At 37.8% G+C, this 10,805-nt stretch overlaps 1 pseudogene across 1 annotated transcript; it reads right to left on the reverse strand.

Annotated features, from left to right (window-relative positions):
• Positions 1-9,515: 9,515 nt before the first annotated feature.
• On the reverse strand, positions 9,516-10,121 carry LOC306660644 (ADP-ribosylation factor-like protein 2-binding protein; annotated as a pseudogene). The gene has a single exon. The product of its transcript is annotated as an ADP-ribosylation factor-like protein 2-binding protein (transcript).
• Between the last annotated feature and the right edge of the window lie 684 nt (positions 10,122-10,805).

The following is a 10,805-nucleotide window of genomic DNA, read 5'->3' on the forward strand; positions in this document are numbered from 1 at the left end:
CTTGGTACAAAAGTGGAAACTGATTTTTATTTTTCTCCAGTAGATTTTTTTAAAAATCATCCCTGAAGCAACTATGACTCTTATTTTTTTGGATAAGAGGTTCCCATGACAGAAAATTAAATGAAGTGTGAAGGTCTTGGGTGTCCTGCTGAATCTTGGTTGAGATTGCAGAATGAATTCAAGTTTGTGTAATAAATCAGTTGCGTGTTAAGGCTGAAAATGGCTGCAGAATCAAGGGACTCTCATGAAGAGATTCAAGGAAAGCAATAATGTGTCTCAACCTTGATGATAAAGACAATAATCTAAGAAGATTTTAGTAGAACAGCACAAAACTGACACCTGATAAAGAAGGAATTTCACAGGATGGGAAGATGATGGATTCTTGAACAGGAAAATGAATAAAGAGGAGAAAGACCTTTGAAATGGCTGTTGAGATTTCACATGTGAGTTCATGTTTGTGGGAAAAGTCTGCTGCTTGTGAATACCTTTGTCAGTGAACCAAAAATGGCCTCTGGGTTAAAGCATTTCCTCACCCATCAGTAACTGAGGATTGCGAAGTGCATATTTAAAAGGGAAATTAAGTTCAATAGCTTTTGGTATGTTTGAATGGGAACATACATCATTTTTGCAAAGCTTCAGTGATATTCTTTAAACTGACAGCAGGTCTGGCCACATTTCCTTCAGTTTCCTACAGTGAATGAGCTTGTGAACTCCTTGGGCCCTGTCTGGCTTCAGACATTTCGATAGTGTTGGCTCCTCTCAGACCTTTAGCTTGGAGGAATTCTTATTAATTTTATTTGTTTTTCTTATAATTTTTAAAGTATTTTACCCAGTTGCTCACTTTTGGTGAGTGAAATGGAGAAAGCTACTGTATACTGAGTTGGCCTTTCTTGGTAAATGATGCCATAACATCCCACCCCTGTCCTCACAGGCTCATGCCCATCTCACAGTATAAAATGCATTCAGTTCCGGGAGTTCCCCAGAGTCTGAACAGGTCCAGTGCTTCTAAATTTCCAAGTCCAAAGTCGTCTCTGAGACTTCAAGCAAACTCTTAGCTGTAAATCCCTAAAAAAAAAAAAAAAAAAAGAAAGAAAGAAAAGAAGCAAGTTATATATTTCCAACATACAATGGCATAGAGTAAAACATTCCTATTCCTAAAGAAAGGAATGGGGCATAGAAAGAAGGGATGGGATAAAAGCAAGATAGAAATCCAGCAGGACAAACATTAAATTCTATAGCTCCCTGTCTAGCATCTGGGGCACATGGTGGCAGTGCTGAGGTGAGCAGAGGGCTCAGGCAGCCTTGCCTCATAGCCATGCCAGTTGTGGTCCATATGGCCTTTCTCTGGGGCTGGCTGTCCTCACTACCTGCAGCTTTCCTCAGCAGACATTCCATGTTTCTGATGTCCCTACCTTCCTGGGGTCTCCATTGCAGCTTTGGCTTCACCCCCATAGCTTCATATATCACCCTCTCAGGGCTGCCTGCAGGGATTACAACCCTGACACATACTACCTGGCCTTCCACGTGTCCTTTAGAGTTCATGATCCTGTAATTCTTGCAGTTTGCAAGTTGATTGTAAGGAGCTCCAAAGAGAAGTTCAAATTTCATTTTTTGTTCAAAGAGGAACTGTGTCTCTGCCAATGCATTGAAATGTGCTTCTACCCCCATTGTGACAATCTTCCAAGTTAACATCCTTTAAAAACACACAAGTGCACAAGGCCCTGGGTTCAATCCCCAGCACAGAAAAAAAAAAAAAAAACCAAAACCAAAAACAAAAAAAAGAACAAAAAACAAACAAACAAACAAAAAAACAAAACCCAAAAAGCAAAAAACAAAACAAAACAAAAAACAAAACACAAGTTTCTGGTGTTTGCAGTACTTGGAAGAAAATTCTGTTTTGTATGGAGCCTGTTCTTGACTATCTATGTAAACCAAGAATGGCTTACTCTTCCTTTCATTTTTTTATATGTATTTGTATATTCATATAGAATGCTATATGATCATTTAATAGGTCATAAAAGACTCCTGGTCATTTCAACAAATTACCAAAAGTATTTCAGATCACTATTTACTATGTGGGAAAATTGTTTTCTTTCATTACAATTCAAAAATATACATTTACATCCATTGTTTAAAGTTACTGTTAAGCGGGCAGACTCAGGAGTAGCAGAACTGGTGAAACATTGTGGTTGTCTAGCACAAGAATTCCTCTATCCCCAGAAGCTATTATGCCTGAGATCAAGGTTGAAGCTGTTAAGACTCTACCGCAGATCCTCCTCATGCAGGGCATTTCCTTTGTGTAGAAACATTCCTAGGCACCAGGTCACTACAACCATGAGGTCATCAGAGACCCCAGTCTCAGTCACTGCTCTCCACACATGGCCTTGGATAATTTTTCAGCTTTTTCAGTACTTTTGACATATGTTATGCAATTTTATGACACAAATGATCAGATTATAAGTAAATGACATCACACAAACACCTACTGTACTCTGTGGACTATCTTAGTTAATATGCATAAAAACCTGAAGAGATAGACATTATTTTTGTATTATAAATCACTGTGTGATATTTGTCTGATAAGATCAACACAGTTTTAGAACCAGGATTTGAATAATGTCCTCTCATTCCCCAAAGTCTATGAAAAAGATAAAAATAAATGTACTCTCACTACCCAAAGGTAAATACTGGCAGATTTTTCTTATATATTCTAACAGACATTTTTCTAAACTACAATATATTTTCCATCTTCCTTTCTTCCTCCCTCACAAGGCAACAGAATTGCATTCAAGAAGGTTGACTAGAGACCTCAATGAAGGGATTTGTCTAAGTGTGGGCAGGGATACAGGAGCCAACAGGGAAATTGTGAGGTTTGGAAACCAACTGTAGGGGCCTATTAGCTCTCTAGCCTGGGTCAGGGTCTGGGGAAAAAATAATGCCATTGGAACCTCCCTTTTCATCAGGAAAGCTGGAATCCTGGAGGAGAGGCCTCATCCAGAAGTGTAATCTAAAAAAGCTTCAACTGCTGCAACAATTGAAGGGTAAGACTGGAAAACAAATTGCCTGACCTCCAACTCTTTTGCTCTCTCCTCCTCTTCTAGCCTCCAGTTGGTCCTCTAATTGGTGGAACCCAGTCAGCCTGTAAGCAAGCCCAGGTGATGCTATCCATAGAGTTAGCATCTCTGGCACAGAGTTAAGGGCAAAAAAGTATAGGGATGAGGGAAATGTGGGGAAGTACAAATGTTGAATCACCTATACAAGAGCTTATGCATAATCATTTTCTGTTTTATGAAAATTAACTATTAACAATGGCTTATTAGAGTTGGCCCCAAGGAGATGCCTTAACCTTTTACAATAGAATATTTAGAACATTGTAAATTTATTATTATTAATATTAATGCTGTAATGAAAATCCCTATCAATACCATTTTTGTACATGTCTTTTATCATATCCTTAGAAAAAAATTCCTGGAAGAGGAATTGGAGTTAGAAGGTCTGCACATTTTGAAATGCAATATAATGTGACTATCAAGTGTACAAACTCTTGAAGGCTGATTTTCTGTGTTCAAATCCTGGCTCTACCATTTGCCACTTATGTGACTTGGCACAGGTTTATTAATCTCTCAGAGGCTGTTTTTCATCTTGAAAATGGGGTAATGGTAATCACTACCTCACAGGGATTTTTAAAGCATTAATAAAGTAATAGATGCAAAGCATTTAGAATAGTTTGTAATTTATAATAAGCACTATATAAATATTGGTACTTCTTTTTGTGAAGCTTTTAACATATTTTGACAAACTACTTTCTAAAAAGTTGGTATTAATTTATGTTTTCTTAATCAGTGTATAAGGGAGCCCATTTCCCCATACCTCCATCCTTTCTCTTAATCTTTGCCAGTTGAATAGGCCAGAGATGCTATCTCATTACCATTTTAATTTTTAGTTGAGATTTAATTTGGAGATGAATTTACTTCCTTTGATATAGTAGCAACTTCAAAATCATGTAACTTAGAGTCATTATGAATATCAATCATAATGGTAGTATGGTTACACATGAGTGATGGCTGATACAGAGTTCTGGTTTTTAATATTGGCTGTAGTATATAATAGCTTAGTCACTATGTAAATAAGGTCACTAATAAATATTCATAAATTATTCATTAGCTAAATGAATGCACCACCAAAGGGGTTGAATGAACGCAAAGATTTTCCATAACGAAATACTGGCTGTATAACAGACGTACAATTCCAGTGTGGAATGGGCTCACTACTGTTCCAAACAGCCATCACATGACTCATGAAATCATCCTTGCACCTGCTCATGTGGTAGTGTGCATGTGTGCTGTGTTGGCAGTAAGACTAACACTGATGTTGGAGATGAATTGCTTTATATTTGTGGCTGTTAGTGTGTGGTAAGATACTTCTGGTGATAATTTTATTTACAGCTTCCTTTGTTGTGACCTCATCTCTCCCTTCTCACATTAGTTATTGCAAAGTATCACTATCACAATGTAGAGGAGGTCAGGTAATTTATCTACTCTTGAATGCAATCTGCTTAAAACCAGAAGTAAAGATTCTGGTCTAAAGTTTAAAAATGAAACTTGAAGTACTTTTCTTGAAATGTAACAGAGTGAAGTTGGGGTTGTGGCTCAGTGGTAGAGCGCTTGCCTAGCATGTGTGGCATTGAGTTCGATCCTCAGCACTGCATATAAATAAGTAAATAAAATAAAGGTCCATCTACAACTAAATAAAAAAAGTTAAAAAAAATAAATGTAACAGAGGAGGTGCTTTAGATCTGACTTACTATGACTTGCAAGCTTGTGGTGAGGTGGCGACAGTGGAGAACAATGGCACATTCCTCTAACTGGTGATTTAGTAGAAGTTGCTGACACACAGGTCATCCAATTAGGTCCATGCTAATTTGTGTAGTTGTGCCTTACAATGTCTGAGGAGAAAGGAAGATGATGGCATATACATTTTTATAGAAAAGACTGGATAATTCTCTCTTGATTGGTTCTTTGTTTTCTTTAAGAAATCTTCACTAGTCAACAACCATAAAGGTATTTGTCTTCTAAAAGGTTTACAGTATCAGCTTTTATTTTCAGGCTTCTGATCTATCTCAAATTAATTATTTGTGTATCGTGTGAGGTTAAGGCCAAGGGTCATTTTTCCCCTATGTGTGCATCTCGTTATTTCAGCTTTATTTGTTAAAACAAAACTAAAAATACTTTCTTATCCTCCAACAATTGCATTGGTGACTTGAAAATCAATGGAATGTGTTTAAGTTTCTTAATTTTTTATTTTGTTTAATCTATTTGCCCATCAAAGTGGTTTTTAAAGTATGGTCCACAGGCTTGTGGGAGGTTCTTGAGATCTTTCCAGAGATGTGGGGCCTAAGTTCTTTTCATAATAACACTAAGATACTATTGCCTTTTTGCAGATAGTATTTGTACTAGAGATGTAAAAGCAATAGTGGATAATATCGGTACCTTCATATAATTCAGGCAGTGGTGCTAAACTGTGCTCATTGTCTTGCCTTCCTTCTCCACACTGCAGTTCATGAGGCAAGGAAAACTGTTCACTGTATTGAAACTGAACCTTGAGTACATATCTTTTAAATTTTCCATTTGATGAGATGGGAAGTATGCATAAAACACACCCATTACATGCTGAAGCTCTCATGGTTGTTGAGAGCAGGTATGGCAAACCAGATAGTCAGTTTTGCACTCCACACGGTACCTGTTAGGATGCCTTACCCCTGGCACCACTTCATGAAGCAGCCAAAGACAACATGTAAATGAATTGGCATAGCTGTGCTTGAATAGGACTGTATTTAACAGAATGGAGATGAGGTGGGATTTGGCATAGTCTGGTATTAAGTAATTTGTAGATTTCTGCTCTGGGGGAAAAACTCTTTTGCAATTGTGTGACTTGCAAACTGAACTAAGCATCCCCACCCATGAAATACCATCATTACTTGAAAAAATGATTGACAAAATAAAGTGATTATAAAAAATGTAAATGTTACTTTTGAATTTTTCTTTGTTTTGGAGTCTTTATTTTTCATAAAGATATTTTTGTTATATTTAATGAATTAAAAAGAAATGCTTTGAAAACTTTTGATTGCTAATATGCTAAATACTGATAATTGTAAATATAAAAATAAAAGGTCTTTTGTGTCCTTAACAATTTGCAAGAATGTATAGGAATCCTGAGACTAAAAACCCTGGGAACCACTGATTCATCTTTATATCAATACTCCAGTGTCTTAATACTTATATCTTTAGAAAAAGTATTGAAGCCAAGTAGTGAGTTCTTAAGTATTGTATTTTCATGGGTTTTTGCCATATTCTTTAAAATTTTCATAAAAATTTTTAGAATCAGTTTATTGTTTATCTTTTTGAAACCTGTGGGGGATTTTGTTGTGATTGACTTGAGTATCTAGATAAACTAGAGGAGGATGACTTCTTTACAACATTGGTTATTCTTATCCATTCGCATGGTGTCTCCACATTTTTCTTTAATTTCTCTCAGAAATATTTTCTACATTTTGGTGTACAAATGTAAATTTCTAAACATTTTCCAATTTTGATGCTATTTTAAATAGAATTATTACATCTAATAGATCTTTTTAAAAACAGTTTTAGGTTTGTACAAAATTGAGTGGAAAGTAATTGAGTGGAAGAGAGTTTCCATGTATCACCTACTCTATACATGTGTAGCCTTCCCTATAATCAATATCCTGCACTGCAGTGACATGTTTACAGCAATGTATAAGCCCATATTAACATACCTTTTCACCCAAAGTCCATGATTTTACATTAGAATGTATTCTTGATGCTGTATCCCTATGTGTCATTTGCCCACTATTGTAGGATCATCCCCCTCTTCTGCCTAACCTGTGTCAACCACTGACCTTTTATTAGCTGTAGCAGGTATGAATAAAGCTGCTATAACATCTGTGTGCAGGTTTTGGGGTGGACATATATTTTCAATTCATGCAGATAATACCAAGCAATGCAATTGCTGGATTGTGGGATAAGAATATACTCAGAAATGGTCAAACTGTCTTTCAAATTGGCTCTATGATTTTGCATCCCACCAACAAAAAATAAGAGTTCCTGTTGCTCCACATCCTTGTCAGCATTTGTTGGTATCAGTGTTTTGGATTTAGGCCATTTGTATAGGTGTGTAGTGATATTTGATTGTTGTTTTAACTTGTAATTCCCTTTACATATGATGTTGAATATCTTTTCATATGCTTATCTACCATATGTATATCTTTGGTGAGGAATGTGTTAGCTCTTTTCTTCCTTTTTAATTAAGTTGTTCATTTTCTTGTTGAGTTTTAAGAGTTTTTTAGTGTATTTTCGATGACAGTCCTTTATCAGTTGTGTCTTCACAAGTATTCTCTCTCAGTCTATGATTAGACTTTGTGTTCCCTTGACTCTGTCTTTCACAGAGCAGAAGTTTTAATTTTAAGTGAAGTTCAGTTTATCAATTTTCTCTTTCATGGATAATGCCTTTGATGCTGTATCTAAAATTTTAAGTTGTCACTGTACATAAGGTCATGTAGCATTTTCTATGAAACCTAGATATTTTATAGTTGTGTGTTTTATATTTATAATCCCTTCTAAGTGAATTTTTGTGAAGGATATAATGTGTCTGTGTTTACTTTTTTTTTTTTTTAAATATGTCCAGTTGTACCAGCACCTATTTTTTGAAGACTGTCTTCTTCATTGTATTGTCCTTGCTCCTTTATCAAAGACCAATTGACTATTTATGTAAGTCTATTTCTGGGCCATTATGTTCCATTGACCTAGTTGTCTATTCTTTGGCCAACACCACAACTGTCTTGGTTACTGTGTTGTTATAGGAAGGTCAGGTAGTATCAGTCCTCTGTGTTCTTCTCCTTCAATATTGAGTCGGCTATTCTGGGTCTTCTTTTCTTACCATATAAATTTTATAATCAGTTTGTTGATATACAAAATAACTTGCTGAGATTTTGATTACATTGAATATTTAGTTCATGTGTTATAAACAATCTACAATGCAACAGTGTTAAAAGTTGGGACCTATAAGACATGATTAGAACAAGAGGAATTAATGCCATCATGCTATTTTGCTAGTTATCATGGGAGTGGGTTCCTGATAGGGTGGGTTTGGCCTCCTTCTCTTGTGCCCTAAGTGCATACATTCTTGCCATCTGTTGCCTTCTATCATGTTATGACACAGCAAGAAGACCCTCACCAGATGCAATCCCTTGATCTTGTACTTCCCAGTCTCTAGAAACGTGAGTCAAATAATACTTCTATTGTTTTTTGTTTTTTGTTTTTTTTAGAATGATGGTTCTTGCAAAATACCTCAAATTTTACTCATGGTACAAAAAGTAATAAATGACACATTAGCACAGAAAAACATATAGCTTATAGCTCATCCTTTAAAACCAGAACAGATAAGTGAAAAGTCAGCACAGATTCTTATTTTTACTATAAAAAATAAAATCAAAAGTACACATTGGGAATTGAACTGTTTTCTTCTTCTTTCCAGGGATGCAACATACATGTTTTCTGGTCAGTACTAAACCAAACATTGTACTAAACCAAAGCTGAGAGATAACCAGTAAAGCTGTCCACTGCCTCCTACTCATGCTGAGCTAGACCAGTGGACACCATCTTGGCAGGAGAGATTCTGACAGGAAGAAGAAATTGCAGATCCTTACCTACCCCAATAAAAAACCCAACCAACTGGCTTACACAGAAAGGACTTTAAGCAAACATGCACAAACACACCTGACGTGCTGTGACAGCAGGTAGCTCCAGCCTTTTTCCAGCACACAGCAGACGTTCATGGGTGCTGGTAAAACAGGTGCGCCCATGTGAAAAGAACTTTTACCTTCACAGCACTAATGACTAAAAAGCACATAGCATATGATACTTTGATCTTTAGGTGGATAATCATGGAAGTTCCAAGATCATATCCATTAAGTTTGCCTGAGTATTCATCTATAAAAAATATTTTTTCAAAAATAATGCTTGAAAGAGACTTCTAGAAACAGTGGAACTATATCAGGACCAGCAGAAGACAGTGTTACAAGGATTGTGTATGTTAGGACTGGGAGTTGACTTTCACAGGTAGCTTTTAGAGTAAAGGACATCTCTCTCGGTTGATCCCCACAGCCAGCCAGCACAAGCTGCGATCAGAGGAGATACAGAAATCTTAGGGCAGGCATCTGGCTCCAGTAACTCCCTAAATATTCCCAAACAAAAACCCCACTGAGGGTGAAGGACTGAAACTCTGACCCATGTAAAAAAGAACAGCAAGTGTACAAAGGATTCGTTCAAAGGACTTCTGCTGGGAAGAAGAGAGTTCATGGTGGTAAACACACCGACCTGTACTGGGGAAGGGCCCCCAGGTGGAATGGCTGACATGGGCTGAGAGGTGACTAGTTGGGGAGGGGAAGAGCACTAATACAAGATGGCACAGCAGAAGTGGTTTCAAATGTCTAGTCATGTTGTTTCTGACCTATCAATACTTAACACAAACCAAGGGCTGCAGAACAGAGTCTTTCCGAGACGGACTCTTCTGTGGTCATTAGCTGAAGTCTCTCTGAGTCTATTAGACTAGTGACATCTAGAATGATCCTGTTCATTGCCTGGAGGTGGGACCTAGAGCTGCAGATTATTCTGGGAAGCTGGCCTAGAAGATGATTTGCACAATGACGTCACCACTAAGCCACTGCTTAAGTCCAATCCCCCGCCTTCCTTTTCTGCTCTATAGTCCAGAAACATTTCTTTAAAAGCCAGAAAATCCGTAAATGTGAGCAGCATATTGAATATGTCACCAGCCACTTCATCTTTGTGGCGCTGTAATGTAGTTGTGAAAGGCCAGGTTTAAATCCAGGCATCCACTCCAGCAGCTGTTCTTCAATGTTTTTCCACCAGAGAAATCTATTCATTAAAAATGGGCGTACAGATGAGTTTATTCTCTTCTGTGTCTTCAAACTCCTGGTAATACTTGTCCGTGAAATTTCTCCATAATAACCGGAACTCATCATCCATGATAATGTCCTCTAAATATCCAACCACAGCATCAAATTCTGCATCGGATGCAGAGAAGGGCAGTGCATCGCTGCAGCGCTGCATCTACCTGCGCGGGCGAGCGGGCCCAGCGGCCTCCTATCTGGCCCACGGCCCTGGCCCACCTGCGTCCTGCTCGGTGGAGCCCACACCCCCATCGAGGGCGCTGCAGCCCGCCAGTCGGGAGGAGGCCTCGCCGCCCGGGCTGCAGGCTGCTCACTGCCACGCGGGCTCAGCGCCTACGCGCGAGGCTGGGCCTCAGGTTCCTGGCTGTGGCCCCGCGCCAGCTGGGGGGGGGGGGGTCGCTCCGCTTACTGCCGCCACCGCCTCGGGTCCAGACGTCGGTTACCCACTTCTCTTGTTTATAAAATACACCTTTTATGGTATTCTATGATAGTAGAAAATGAATTAAGACACCAAGTATTTCTTCTGTGTGTGCTAATGTAAATAATGTGTTTTACATTTCAAATTTTAAATTCCTCTTGTCCATTGCTTCTATAAGAAAGCAATTGACTTTTGTTTTTAACCTTGTATCCTGCAACCTTGCGGTCATTATCTATTAGTTCCTTGAGTATATTTTTTTGATTCTTTCAGATTTTCTACATAGATAAGCATGTCATCTATGAACAGATAGTTTTATTTCTTCCTTAGATATATATATATATGTGTGTGTGTGTACATATATACACACGTTTTATACACATAAATATATACCATATAAATGCA

The sequence above is a fragment of the Sciurus vulgaris genome, assembly GCF_902686455.1.
Source record: "Sciurus vulgaris genome assembly, chromosome: 5".
Classification (NCBI taxonomy): domain Eukaryota; kingdom Metazoa; phylum Chordata; class Mammalia; order Rodentia; family Sciuridae; genus Sciurus; species Sciurus vulgaris.